The 15,125-nt window shown below is 40.9% G+C and overlaps 1 protein-coding gene across 1 annotated transcript in view; it reads left to right on the top strand.

The window, feature by feature from the left end:
• Positions 1-7,450: 7,450 nt before the first annotated feature.
• KLHL31 (kelch like family member 31) overlaps positions 7,451-15,125 on the top strand; it is a 51,250-nt gene continuing 43,575 nt past the window's right edge. Inside the window, exon 1 of the mRNA XM_065543902.2 lies at positions 7,451-7,688. The gene's annotated coding sequence lies outside the window, so the exon portion shown is untranslated. The remainder of the gene's footprint in view (positions 7,689-15,125) is intronic.

Genomic DNA, 15,125 nt, shown 5'->3' on the forward strand with positions numbered 1-15,125 from the left:
TCCCGACAGCTACCTTCTTCCTCTAGTACCTGGAAATCAGCAGTTCTGATTCTATTTTTTGGCTAGCAACAAAAAGGTTAGGTTGCTTGAAGCCAGAAGTTCAAGGGCAGACTTAGACATGTCTCTTTTTCCCTCCCAATAACTGCATTTTTCTCCCAGTGGGTTTAAATGCTTATTTTAATTTGGAAAATTTCCACCTCTCATAGCACCTCTCTATTGTGAATAGGGATCGTTGATGTTTGAGGTTTATGGTGAGCCAGGCATGGCTTTTAGTTCCTTATCTCTGTATAAGCTCATTTAATCCTCTTAAATAACTTCATGGGATGGTATTATTGCCTTCAGTGGAGACTGGGAAACAGGTTCAGAGAAATTAATTTATCACTTATTTCCTAGTTACATAAATGTTAGAAGCAGCCAGAACTGTGTTCTTAAATCTTAGGGTTGAGTTAGGGCTCCTTTATGAACCCTGCTGAGTTCCACAATACAGAATATTAATTTCATGGTTGTATCTACTCTAGTGTTTGATAACATTCCAAAATTCATGGAAACACACTTAAGCCACTTTAAAAAATCATATTTGCAGACCTGCAGCCTTATAATCTCTCTGCCAGGAGCATCATCTCACATGTGACATATTATATGACCCTTATCACTTGCAGGTGTAAGCAGCACAGTGTCCAAGCTACGATTTTGCAAAATCATATTACTTAAAACGGTTGCCTCAGGCAGGCCATGATTTGTGACTGCCAAACAACATTTTAAATAAGAAGATCCTCTGAGACATTTGGTTTAATTGGATTCATTTAATTTTTGAATATTTTAAAAATATTTCTACATTCCCAAAAAATGCCCTTATCATATTTGGAATCAATTCAGATATTGGTCAAACTAACAATGATTTATTTGTAGTAAGGTGTATGTTCATCAAACCACAGTTCCCCAAGGATGCCAAATGACTTAGCATTGCCTTTCTATGAGCATTATATTATCTGATTCTTTTGATGAAATGACGTCACTATTGTCTGAATGTTTGTGTTCCCAAAAATTCATGTTTTGAAACCCAAATCTCCAAGGCAATGGTATTAGAAAGTAGAACCTTTTGGGAGGTAATTAGGTCATGAAGGCTTAGGGCCCTTAGAAAATAGGCTCAAGGAAGCCGGTTCATCTCTTCCACCATGTGAGGACACAATGAACCAGGAAGTGGGCTCATCAGACATTGAGTCTTCCAGCACCTTGATCTTGAACTTCCAAGCCTTAAGTACCATGAGAACTAAGTTTCTGTCATGTATAAGCCATGCAGTCTGTGGTAGTTTAAAGGGAATGGGCACCCCCCACACACACACATACACACACACATCTGAGATTACAGTACTTTGTTTTAGTCATGGGCCAAAAATATATATGTATTCAGGTAAGTAAATTTATTTGCATACTAAGAAAGAAAAATTAAGAGGAATTCCTTCATTATGGGGGAAAAAGTAACAACTTCCCTTTTGTGAAATTCTCTTTCATGCGAAGTCTAAATGACATTATCTTAGTGCTTTCTTCTGATTTTTGTTTTACTATAAGTTCCTAGCAGTGGAACTGTTATGCCAAAGAGTATTATTGGAAAGCTTATAGTACACATTCCTAAATTGTCCTCCAGAAAGGTGTGCCTCAGTTTTCTATAGGAGCACTGGTTTCTGATACTCTCACCCTGGCTGGTATTATCCAAATGCTTTTAATTTTACCAGTGGGAAGCGTGCTTAAATTCTGCTTGATGTTGGAAGGATAAAATTCATGCTGAGGAGTAAAAGTCATGCTAATAATGTAGAATTTCATTTTTCTTTACTGAGAAGGATATAAAATAACAACGTCATGACATCATGACAAGAAGAGAGAGATCACGGAAGGAAGGATAAGCTTTATCTGAACCTTTCATGGCACTTTTCCCTTTGAACAATGGGCCCTGCACTCTCATTTTGCTCTGGGCCCCACAGATTATGAAGCTGGTCCTGTCTGTGCCTCTTCCTCTCCATCCTCACTGCTACTTCCACAGTTCAGACTGAAATCTACCTCCGGGACAGGCTCAATAGCCTCCTTACCATCTCTCTGCCTCCCATCTTAGCACCCTTCCACCACAACACAGTCTCCAGTTTGCAAAAGGAATCTTTAAAAATGCAACATCTCGGCCGGGCGCGGTGGCTCAAGCCTGTAATCCCAGCACTTTGGGAGGCCGAGACGGGCGGATCACGAGGTCAGGAGATCGAGACCATCCTGGCTAATATGGTGAAACCCCGTCTCTACTAAAAATACAAAAAACTAGCCGGGCGAGGTGGTGGGCGCCTGTAGTCCCAGCTACTCGGGAGGCTGAGGCAGGAGAATGGCGTAAACCCGGGAGGCGGAGCTTGCAGTGAGCTGAGATCCGGCCACTGCACTCCAGCCTGGGCGACAAAGCGAGACTCCGTCTCAAAAAAAAAAAAAAAGCAACATCTCCAAATGTCTTCTCTGCCATGTGTAAACTACATAATACCATTTTAGTGACCTGCACTCTAGCCTAGCAAGTTCTTGTAAGATCTAGCTTCTGCCCTGCTCCAGCCCTATTATTTTCCAGTGACTCCTGTACCCACCCACAGAAGATTTCTCTCACTGTCTGTGCATTCCACGCTCTCTCGATGCTGGGTCCCAGCACCGCTCCTTTCTCTGCCTCAAGTGCTCACTCCATGGCACTGGCTCCATATTAGGAGCTCACCCTTCACGTCTCAGCTCAGGTGATCTTACCTGAATTGACTTCTCGGATGGGCAGCATGCAATGTGCAATTTAAACTGTGCAAATGCCAGTTTTATATACAAATATGAGCATTCGACTCATGTGTAGAATCACCAAAATCACACAATTCGTGTTTTGTGGCTTATCCTGGTGGGTGCCTGGAGCTGGCCAGAGAGACAACTATAGGTCAGATTCAGGAAGGATGGAAGAAAGAGAAGAGGGTCCCAAGGCACAGAGCTGGCTGAGGGAGCACTCCCGGGCACCACAACACTCTTGGGGCCAGTGCAGATTCCCGCAGCTTCCCAGGGGCCTCATCCCACAACGTGTAGCATGAGTGCGTTTGCTCTGTCAGTTGGCTTCTGGGCTTCCCCTCCCACCAGCCACTGAGTCAATGTGCTACCCACATCAGGGGTGGGATCTGGAGAAGTCAAACCAGGTGGTTCCCCTTCCCACTAGCCTAGAGCCTCAAACCCTGGCAGACAGGTAACTCCCAAGGATCTTAAACCTCTATGCCAGTATGGGCTGGGTACTGGATGTGGTAGGAGGGAAGCTTGCTGCCACCAAGAGACAACTTCCAGCTGCCCTTCATGGACCTGCTATCCTAGACCTGCTAGTCTGGGACAGGGACAGCCGCCACGGCTTGTGTCTGACCCATCTGGTCCTGAGTAGGAAGGTTAAGGCTGGACAGGCAGGACACTAGGAGGCACAGGAGGGAACAGCCCCAAACCCATCCAGTGGAGATGGCGGGAGGTGGGATCATGCATGAACTCAGGCTCCTAGCCCCCGGCACATGCTCCATTGCCCCACTGAACTTGACTTACAAAGCAGAAATGTGAAGAAAACATTATTAAGAATTTCAAGATAAGTGCAGAGCATTAAACCCCAAGTAAGTAATCTTGCTGAGAGAGAGGACCTGTGCAAGTGCACAGGTTGGATGCCCGTGAAGCTGGCCCTGGACAGAGATAAGAGGTACTTAAGAAGTAAGAATGATAAGATGTCGGGCTTCATTGTGGCTGTGTATTTAGTGGGAGGCATGCTGTGAAGCGAGGATCCTATGACAACCAGTAGTTTTCTGTCTTGGGTGACAGAGGGATGGTGATGCCATTACCCAGATAGGGAATGCAGGGAGGAAGAAGAGCGTTTCTGTGCTTGTCTCCTTCAGTTCGGGTTCTCTACTTGCCTGTTCTCTGAGTACACTTCCATATTCAAGGGACAGTTGACTTTCAAAGAAAAGCAAAATATTCCTGAATAATATGCAAGAGGTGAGCATGTAAAAAATTCCATGGAAATCTCTTGACCCAGACTGAACTGAGTAACAGAAAAATTAAATTAAGCTATTCTTTAACTTACCAGTAAAATTAAATTTTGGAGAATTTCCCAATGCTTTTATAAGGAAAGGAAAACATCCTGCCTTGTGTAACTCTCCTATTCCCTCAACGTAATCAATATAAACTTATTCAGGTTCAATATCTCGGTCATAGCAATAAATTGATTGAAAATAAAATGTCTGCTAAAATATTAAGCATGGAGATATTAATTCACAATGACTTAAGGCACAGGTTTTGTGAAGCTTTCTGTATTTTGAAAGTAAGCATCTAAAACATGAAAGTAAACATGTCATTCATTCATTGATTCATTTATTCATTTAAAAAATATTTGTACTGAGAACGTACTGTGTGCCAAGCTGGAGATACACAGAAAAACACATAGAGCATAGGCTGTTCTGGTTCAAGAGCATTCTCTGATGGGAGACGTCAAAAGAAAAAAAAACTGAATATATAAAAGTGGTTATTTACACCTATATTTTCCTGAAATACAGCTCTGGATTCCAGAATGGCTCTGGAATCAGCCATTTCTCCAAGGAACCATGATTCCTTTTAGTAGAATTTAAAGCCTTCTTGCTAACGGAGTGCCGCTGTTCCGGGGCTCTCAGTAAACAGAGCTCTATCTTGTTATCTGCACACGCACACAAAATAAATTTACACCAATAATGCCAACTCTATTCAAACACCACAAGGTTCATTCTGTTTTTCTCCCTTTCCATATGTATATCCCCCTTCACAGACAATGAGAAAGCTGGCACCCATTATTCCTGACCTGCTTACTTACCTAATCAATCCTTCCCTGTAACCAAGTTCTTATTGCTGCTGCCACCCTCCCTTACCACATATGCTCCCTTCACGCCACCCATGCTGTCATATCCACGCTAGACCCCACTGGTGAGTGGGAGCCCTCCTCACTCTACCTGTGCCCTGATGGCCTGCACTGAGCCAGCCGCTGCAGGGGCACCTTCCTCACCCTGCTTTGGCCTCAACACCCTGAGTCAGGCTGCTCTCCCACGCGTACCTCTTCCTTCTACTTGAGCTCCAATGTGAACCCCATAACAGGCCACTCTTCCAAGTGGACAGCCTCCTCATTGGTCTTTGAGCCTGCAATCTTATCTACCTTGTCAAACAGGTGATACGAATAAAGAACAAAGACCAGCAAGCTAGCATATGCATTATTTAAGGGAGCAGGGCAGGAGAGGAAACTTTGGATGTCAAACAGCTCCTCCTGCCACAAAGCAACCTTTTTACTCTTTAACTTCTCTCCTCTGTACTGCCCTAGTTTATTAAAGACCTTCATCTTCTATTAATCGAATTGAAATTTAACAGCAGTGATCATTGGTAACCAGGGCAATAAGTTAAAGGATACTCTATTGTACTCCAAACATTTTTCCGTCAAAAATAAGCCATATCTAAGGATCCTGTGTTGCTATTTTTCAGAAAATTCCTCTGGGGTCAGGTTGACCTACAAAGAAAGAAAGTTCTACTTCAGTGGGCCACTTGTAAAGGTCTTTTGTTTGGCTGGTTTTGTTTTATTTTTACCTGGAAGACTCCCCAGAGCTTGTTACATAAGGAGAATAAGTTAAAACTTACTAAAAGTAGATTGATTGATGGAACCCTGAGACATAAATAATGTACTCACCTTCCAAAGATCCTTTAATGTAAGGCAGGGTTCTCTATTTAATGACATTCTACCCTTTTGATTCCTCTATTTAATGACATTCTACCCTTTTGATTCCTCTGTTTAATGACATTCTACTCTTTTGATTCCTCTCACTATAGCCGTCCTTGATATGAATGCCTGAGAACCCTTGCCCCTGACTTTTTCCCTTGATCTTGCTCTCCAATCTAATCCTGGAATTCCTTCCTAATATAATTATAAATTCTGGGATTCCACCTGAGACCAAGGATGACTTCTTCCTAGTGTAATTGACAGTCTTCAGGCCCAGACATCATCTGTCACAGCCTGGAGCACATATGGAGAAAAATAAAGGGGGCGTGTGTGCACAGGTGTTTGTGTGGAGAGCCCACAGTGCATAGTCAGTCTTCTCTCTCTCTCTCTCTTTTTTTTTTTTTTTTTTTGAGATAGAGTCTTGCCCTGTCACCAAGGCTGAAGTGCAGTGGCATGATTTCAGCTCACTGCAACCTGTACCTACTGGGTTCAAGTGATTTTCATGCCTCAGTCTTTTGAGTAGCTGGGATTACAAGCGGTTGCCACCTCACCCAGCTAATTTTTGTATTTTTGGTAGAAACAGGGTTTCACTATGTTGGCCAGGCTGGTCTCGAACTCCTGACCTCAAGTGATCCTCCCACCTAGGCCTCCCAAAGTGCTGGGATTACACGTGCCCAGCCTGCAAGCCTTCTCTTCTTATCATTGCTTGAGTCACTTTAAGTCCCTTATTTGCCATATCCTGGGCAAGACTTTGAGAGAAAAAGAAGATGACTTAGAAGCCTCTCCTGCTCAGCACTGGACCACAACTTAAATTCATTACAGATGTGGTATATGTTACCCAAGCATCAACCCCAAATCTGAGGGTTTAAGTCAAGATTCTCTCACTGGCTCTATGGGCTGAATCCAGCCCCTTAAAAATGTTTGCATGTGTCCAACAAAGCATTTAGGAAGTGAATGTGAATGTTGCAGACAGGATGTGCCCTCCCGAGGCTGGTCCAGTGCCTCCCATCTCTGCTGTCCCCCAGCAGCCACCACACCCTTTCTATATACATTGTCTGTTGTGGCGTACATGACGTAGAACCACACACATAGTTTCCTTTATTTATTACATGATCTTTTCAGCCATGCCTGTTGTTTTAAGAGGTCTTATAAATGCTTTTTTCTCTGCCTCTCCTTCCACCTTTTATCATACATTCCTTGTTACTGTTTACTTAGCCACAAAATCCAATTGTTTTAGAGCTGGCTCTGCCCACAGTTTTTGTAGAGAGGGAGCCCAGATTTAATCATGAGACCTGGCTTTATTCTGGACTCTTCCCTGATGGGTTGAGTGACATCGAGCAAGTCACATGGAACTCCAGCATCTACTTCCCCATTCCAAAGTAAAGGGATGGGAACAGATGATCTCAATTTCCTACCAAGTGCCACATGGTGCCCTCTCGGACATTTTTTGGTCGCAATCCAGATAAAAGAAAACAACAGAGAAAAGGTAACATCTACTTTATTCACTCAACGACTGTTAGTTGAGATAAAAGTAAGTGCTGGGGATACAGAGATGAATAAGACAGATAAGGTCACTGTATTAGAGGGACACAGTACACAAAGAACGGCAGATTGTGGTAAGTGCTCTGCAGGGAGTAAAGCATGCTAATCCGGTGAAGAGTGATTGAGTAGGGACTAAGGAGGCCAGAGCCTCTCTGAAGAGATGACATTTGAGCCGTGACCTGAGGGAGAAGTAGTAGCAAGCCATACAAGGAATATTCAAAGCAGAGGGAACACCAAATGCAAAGGCCACAGGGCATGTTTGAGGAAAAAAACCAGGCCAGTATGTCTGCAATGCGTTAGACAAGGGAGGAGAAGTTGCAAAAGGAGGTGAGCGAAGGAGGCAGAGGTCGGATCATGAAGGGCCGTGCGGACTCTGACAATAGAAATCCACTGGAGGAAGGTAACAGAGAAATGACGTGGAACTTTCTGTGTGTCTGCTGAGTGCGTGTGAATGGCAGCAGGGAGTCTGGGGTGGTGGAGTTGGAGAAAGTAGGCAAATTTGATGATATTTTGGAGATAGACCTGGCAGGACTTGCTGAAACATTGTTGGGTCGGGGGAAGAAAGCGAGTCATTCCGAATCACTCTTGGGTATCAAGATTGAGGAGCTGAATGAATGCTGTTGTCACAAGGGCTGGTATTAGCAGAACCTCATGTCACAGGCATTAAATCCAATAGCTCTTCCAATCTTCTCATTATATCTCCCTGCTTGTCTCATAAATATCAAAGCTTTATTCTCCCATCGAGCACATATTTATTGATTGCCTATATATTTCAGGCACTATTTTAAAGTAACATAGCTATTTGATTAATTTTAGTGTGGTTGTTTAAAACAGCTTCAATTGAAGCCTCCTTAATCAGTAATCTAAGCTGCTGGTGAAATGAATTCTTTTTTTAGTATTGGCAGCCATTTGCAACAAATGAAGATGCCTTAGGTCAGTGCCAGCTGTGAGCAAAGAGCTTTGGTTCCCGATTTGTGCTAATCTAGAAATTCATAGGAAATAGCCAGGATAAGTCTTGGGAATGTCTTGTCCTTGTTAAACTCTGTCCAGCTGTACTACTCAGTGCTCTCAACTGAAAATTTTACTTGCTGGAGAGGAGTGGCTCAGATTCTGAGAACTCTTCTGGAGTCTGCTGTGGTGTCTATTAGTAGCGGATATACTTAGTCCAGTCAGCTCATTAGAAACGATTACCCTTGTTGCTGCTTTTGTGGAGTACAGGTCTGAGCGTGCTCTATGCAGTGTTTGTAGGTATGCGAATCTAAAGCTCAGCTCACCACTTATTACACATCAGGTCCTACGGAGTTACACTAAGAACTGAGACCATTTACAACTGAAACAAAAAGAAAAGTAAAAGCCTGTTTAACTGGCATGAAGGAAAAAAACTCACACAAACCCTGACTTATTCAACTGGGTAAATATTTCTGCTCTCTTGGGATTATCATTTTAAGATTCTTCTGACAAACAGGTGCAAAGCCATTCATTGAGGTTGGCCCACTTCCAAATGGCAAAAGCCTCATCTTAACTGAACATTTTAGCTGCCATTTGCAGACATTTCAGCTCATTTCCACTTGAGCAAGGCCCAGGCTCACATCCCAAGTTTACTCCTAGTGTTAGTCCCTTGTGTGATTGCAGCTACATTGTAAAATCATCTACTTCTCATGCTTGAATGGCTCACAAACACTTCCTCACACCCTGAATGTCACCCTCCCAAACTCACAAAGTGATAGCTATTATACCAGAGTAATCGTGTATCTGGTAAATGCTTTCTCCTGTTGTAGAGAATTTTGCTAAGGCTCAAAGAGGAGGAAAAAAGGCACTACTACACCCTACGTCTAGCAGCTGAAGCCAGCCACAGATTTGATAGAGTAACACCAATTAAAGAACCAGTTCTTTATGCCCCAACCCATCCACCCCAATCCTAGTCATTATAAGAAGACAACCAGGTAGCACAGGGGAAGGTAGTCTCCTCTCCCCAGACTCTGGGCAGAAAGGGAGTTTTGATTCTCTTTTCTCTGTTTCAATAGATCTATCCAAGCTGAGTTAGGGAAAGGAGAATTGAGAGAGAAGGCAGGAGTGAGAGGGAGCAGCAGAGGAACACCCTACACATCCACCATTTGGCATGGCAGGGTACACAAGTATCCCTTGAATGGTGGGGAACATGGAAGTTTACCAGGACTGATTGTCTTTCTGATAGCTCTCCCAAGAGACAGCCACCCAGTGGCAAGAGGTGGCAAAGGGTGAAATAGAGTAAGCATTGGAAAGTACATCATAGGTGTTCATTTTATTGTAATGCAGGTAGTCCTCAAAACATATAAATACCAGAATATGGTGCTTCTAGGATATTTATGAAGTAGGAGGGTAAAAAGTGACTAGGATGAAGAAAGTGTTTATTGATATTTCAATTAGATGGTTCGAATAATTTAAATACTAAAGAAAGTGATATTAAACAATTTATAGATAAGGGCATCTCCATACTCACCCCCTAATGGTTTTGTATATGATAACGAGCAAGTGCTATTTACTGCCAAAGAATTTTTCCTTGTGACCAAGAAACTGAAATCACCATTATCAGGATAAAATTCTTCTTGAAGCTTTTTATTGTGTTTGAACACATGAAACACCTAAGATTTTCTCTTATGACCCTGTTAAGAATATTCTGGGGTTAAATGTGCACTTTGAAGGTAAGCTTTTCAGGTTCAAACTTTTAGGTGACAGTGGCTTCGTGCTACCGCTATTTTAATGTTTTGTGTCAATGCAAAGACCAAACAAGTCCCACTGAAAGATATCTTTTCTGAAAATTGGATCATCTCTCAACTGTATACGTATAATTCTATATACATGTTGGAGTTTTTTGTATCATGTCACTGCCATCATGTTGACATCTCATTCATCATAGGTTTGTCACATTCATTGCATTATTTCTATGGATGAATTAAAACAGTTTGGATATCACATAAATTGTGAGTTGGAGTCAGGAATGCAAGCCATACTCAGTATGTAAAAATCATGTGAGTGTGTATGTGTATGGAAGATATTTATAGCATATATTTCTGCATATATTTGAAGAAACAGATTCTGTGTGTTTGTACAAATACAGATTTGAAAATAATTCCCACCAAAATATTCTGATTTTAACCTTTCAAATTGATTTTGTGGTATGCACCAATATGTTGTTTACCTTACATAATGCCTGTTTTGCAAGTAAGGCACACTTTTGTCTTTTAAAAATAAAAAAATCATTTTTTTCCCATATATCCTTTTGTGTAGACTAAAAAATAATCATCAATGCTTGTATAATAGGGTGGGATTTAGTCAGTAGAGTGAGAGAGTTAGAAGAAAGCTTGGGTTGAATTATTGTGTGTGCCTACCTAAGTTTCTCAGTAACTGATATTTCTTGGTTTGGCCCTTTTTAATACATATTAATTCAGAACTTAGGATCTATGATCTTGGTGTGACAGTCAATCTGCTGTATGGACTAATAATTTTGATTATTTAGATTTTATGAATAACGCAAGGGAGACCAAAAGAAGAATGTAACTAATTTCTTTAAAATATATTTAGAGGCCGGGTGCAGTGGCTCACGCCTGTAATCCCAGCACTTTGGGAGGCCGAGGCCGGCGGATCACGAGGTCAGGAGACCGAGACCATCCAGGCTAACACGGTGAAACCCCGTCTCTACTAAAAATACAAAAAAATTAGCCAGGCGTGGTGGCGGGTGCCTGTAGTCCCAGCTACTCGGGAAGCTGAGGCAGGAGAATGGCATGAAGCTGGGAGGCAGAGCTTGCAGTGAGCCAAGATCGCACCTTTGCACTCCAACCTGGGCGACAGAGCGAGACTCCGTCTCAAAAAAAAATATATATATATATATACACACACACACACACACACATATATATATATATTTAGAATCCAGCAGACTTCAAAAGCACTCTTAAACTTATTGCAGATGAATGGGAAAAACTGCTGAACATCATGCTTTGTTGTTGTTGTTAATTGTGTTACAGCCATGAAAGCATTTTGGTTGCACAACGTTTCTTTCCTCAGGCTCAGCTGAAATATAACCCTAGCCAAGGTCAACGGCAACTACTCAAAGCATTTCTTTCTTCCTTCTTGACTAAACAATTCATCAAGACTGGCTAATAGCCCTGCAGATATCGCTGTGGCAAAGAAAAAAAACAACAACAATGTCACAAGGTTTTTAAAATGATAAAAAGCAGTACTATCAACTTTTTGTGGAAACTCTCACCAAGGACCTACTAAGTGCCATTTATCCTTTAAAGGAAATCTTCAGGATAGGTCATCCCATTTTATATTTAAAGATGGTAGGATGAAAGGGTATAGACAGCTGCCCAAGTTCATCTAAATGGCAGTTAATTACACTGAATTTAATATCACCTAGGGAGCTTTAAAATATACTGTGTCTTACACATAGAGATTCCGATAAAATTGGTCTGGTTGAGGCCTCAGTATCAGGATTTTTTGAAGTGTCCCCTTCTTGTCCAGGTAATTCTAAAAAGCAGTTGAGAATGACCAAAACATAAATAAAATAATTTTTTCATTAATTTGGTGGTAAGAAAAGTAAATATATAAAGAAATATCACTAAGAAAATGTTTAGTCAAGATAATAAGATAATATTAACTTGAGCAGTTCTTTTAATTTTAAATACTTTTTGCACGATACATGAAAACAAACTTTTAAAAAGAGGTGACTATTATGTGCCTGGACTTTTCTCAGTGCCTGACATGTGCTATCTCATGTGACCAAAATCATACTTAAAAGAAAATGTATAGCTTTAAGTATATACATTGTAAAACAAGGAAAACTAAATACAAATGAATCCAGCACAAAATCTAAGAAACTGGAAAATAGCAACAAATAAAATCAAAGAAAGGAAATAATGAAGGAAGAAAATAACAAAAATAAAGGCAGAAAGCAAATAAATAGGAAATTTAAAGCAAAAAATGAAGAGCAATTGATGAAATCAAAAGTTGAAAAGAAAAATACAATAGACAAATCTAAGTCAGCAAACATGGTCAACACAGAAAGAAACAGAAACAACATTAGGGATTAAAAAAAAAAGAGTCTATAACTACAAGGACAGTGGAGAATTAGACAATTACAAGAATATACTACAGTCAGCTTAATACCAATAAGTTTATAAATCTATATAATTTTTCTCAATTATCTAGAAAAATATAAATTATTAAGATTAACTCAAAAAGACAGAATAGTAACTAGAACAATAACCACAGGAGAAAACAAAGAAACCAATTACGCATCTATCACTAATAAGAACACCTACTTCACAATGAAGCATTAATTTTTTCCCATTAAAGGAGACTTCCTAGAAGTCTCACTGCAAACTTCCCAGAAGCGCTCATTTAGTCACATGGTCAAGAGAGTTTGGAAAAGGTAATCTTATATTTGGAAAGGAAAAGGAAGGGTGAAATGGAAAAAGAGAATAGTTATTGGGAGGAGGCTAGAAACATTTGCTACTCCAGCAATAATCAACTAGATAAAGTAATGGAAGAAAGATTCTGTAGTAAAAAATTAAAAGTCACAAAACCACACCAATATTAAATGCACATTGTATTATTTTAATTATGAAACTTTGTTGAAGACCTAAATAAAATAAAAGGAAGACCTAAATAAAAGCATTGGCTGCTTCAATATTCAAAAATGTCAACATGTCACAAATCAATCATTGAAATAAATATGCCAATCAGAATTATAAGTGGGTTATTTTAGAGAATTTTTTAAGATGGTTGTAAAGTTCACATGGAAGATAAAATTCACAAGACTAGACGAAGAAACTTTGACAGAGAAAAAACAGTGAGGTGTCAATTGTCCTACAGATATCATAACATACTCTAAAGCTATTATACTTAAAATAGTGTTGTAGGCCGGCAAGGTGGCTCACGCCTGTAATCTCAGCACTTTGGGAGGCCTAGGTGAGTGGATCACCTGAGGTCAGAAGTTCGAGACCAGCTAGGCCAACATGGTAAAACACTGTTTCTACTAAAAAAAATACAAAAAATTAGCCAGGCGTGGTGGTGGGCACCTGTAATCCCACCTACTCAGGAGGCTGAGGCGGGAGAATCACTTGAACCCGGGAGGCAGAGGTTTCAGTGAGCCGACATTGTGCCATTGCACTCCAACTTGGGCAACAGAGGGAGACTCTGTCCCCCCACCCAAAAAAAAAAGTGTGGTATTTGGTTCAGTAGTAGAAAAATAAATTAATAGAACGAGAATCAATTTAAGCAAATTCAATTTATTTTACTAAAGAAGCATTTCTAACAAATGGGAAAGCTTGGACTTTTCAGCAAATGAACGGGGACAATAATAAGAAAAAAATCATTGGGAGGCTGAGGCAGGAGAATCGCTTGAATCCAGCAGGCGGAGGTTGCAGTGAGCCGTGATCATGCCACTGCACTACAGTCTGAGTGACAAAGAGAGACTCCGTCTCAAAAAAAAAAAAAAAAAGTAAAAGAAAAAAATCAGGTTAGACCCATCATGCTATCTTGTTTAATTCTCATAACTTCACCAGTTAATGTTATATAGAAATTAGAGGATTTAACTAGGGAATGACAGATGTAAAGAAATAGGGAATATAATGCACAGTTCTGTCTGTTGACGTATTTAATTATGTTGTCTGTTGCTATCTCACAAAGAGGAGTAAATTTTCAGACATATAAATTCTGTGTTATTCCCTCTACTAATGCTATATATGTTATTCACAATAGTTCAGAATCCATTCATTCACTTACTTGAAAAGTATTTATTGTTTCCTGATCAAAGGCACTTCTAAGTGCTATGAGTAAAGTCGTGAACAAAATTAAGTTCTTTCTCTTGTGGAGCTTGCTTTAGTGAGAGACAAATAACAAATAAATAAACGGTGGTAATTATAATGGAAAACTATTTTGGTCGAGCAAGGGAAATAGGGTGTGCCAATGGGCAAGACCCTTAGATGCAGTCAAGAGGAGCCCTGGGCCCCGCACATGCCTCCTCCAGCCATGACCCACCTCACGGAGCTGGAATTCTGAGAGCCAAGGGAACATGGCCACATGTAGCCCACAGCACTGCCTGACAATTATGCTCCAAGTTGCCCAGGATCGTGGAATTACTTGCACTAAGAGAGGGCCCAATTAGCCTCATCCTTTCAAAAATGAAGCTCACCACAGGCCTCTGTGCCTGTAGGCCCAGTGGGAAGTCAAAGGTAGTTTTTGGAAGAGGCGTGTCGAGGGCACTAGGACGGGCTGACTGAGGTGTTAACGTGTGTGTGCATGAAGCCATACTGGGCCTTAGACATAGGATATGTGGGCCTCCATTTATACCTTTGTCCAGCTGTGCATAAGCCTGAGGTGGATCTGGCCAGGGGAATTAGAGCTAGGGTTTCTATTTTATATAAGCAAGGCAGGGAAATCCTCTGTGAAGGTGAGTAAGTAGAAAGTTACAGAAAGAAAGAGCATTTCATATAGGTAACAAAATGAACAAGTGAGGATATCAAATTTCAATCCAGAAGAAAAAGCAAATCAACCCATCCAAACCCAAACTGTATACACACTTGTGTAAACAAGTCTTAGTTCTAAGTTCTTAGACAATTTTCTTAAGATATCTCAATTACGTGAATCGTGATCTATTCAGCCTTCTAAATGGAATTGTAAACCCCTAGCAATCTCCGCATCACCTGTGCTGTAAGAGCGATTCTGGTTGAAGCCTGAAATGGAACGGCTGAGTATGCAGTGAGGTCAGCAGCTATGTGTGGTGCGAAGAGAGAGGGTTTGTTATGCTGAACTATAATTGGGTGGTAGAAATGTCACCAAGCCAGGCCTGCAG

The sequence above is a fragment of the Macaca fascicularis genome, chromosome 4, assembly GCF_037993035.2.
Source record: "Macaca fascicularis isolate 582-1 chromosome 4, T2T-MFA8v1.1".
Lineage (NCBI taxonomy): Eukaryota > Metazoa > Chordata > Mammalia > Primates > Cercopithecidae > Macaca > Macaca fascicularis.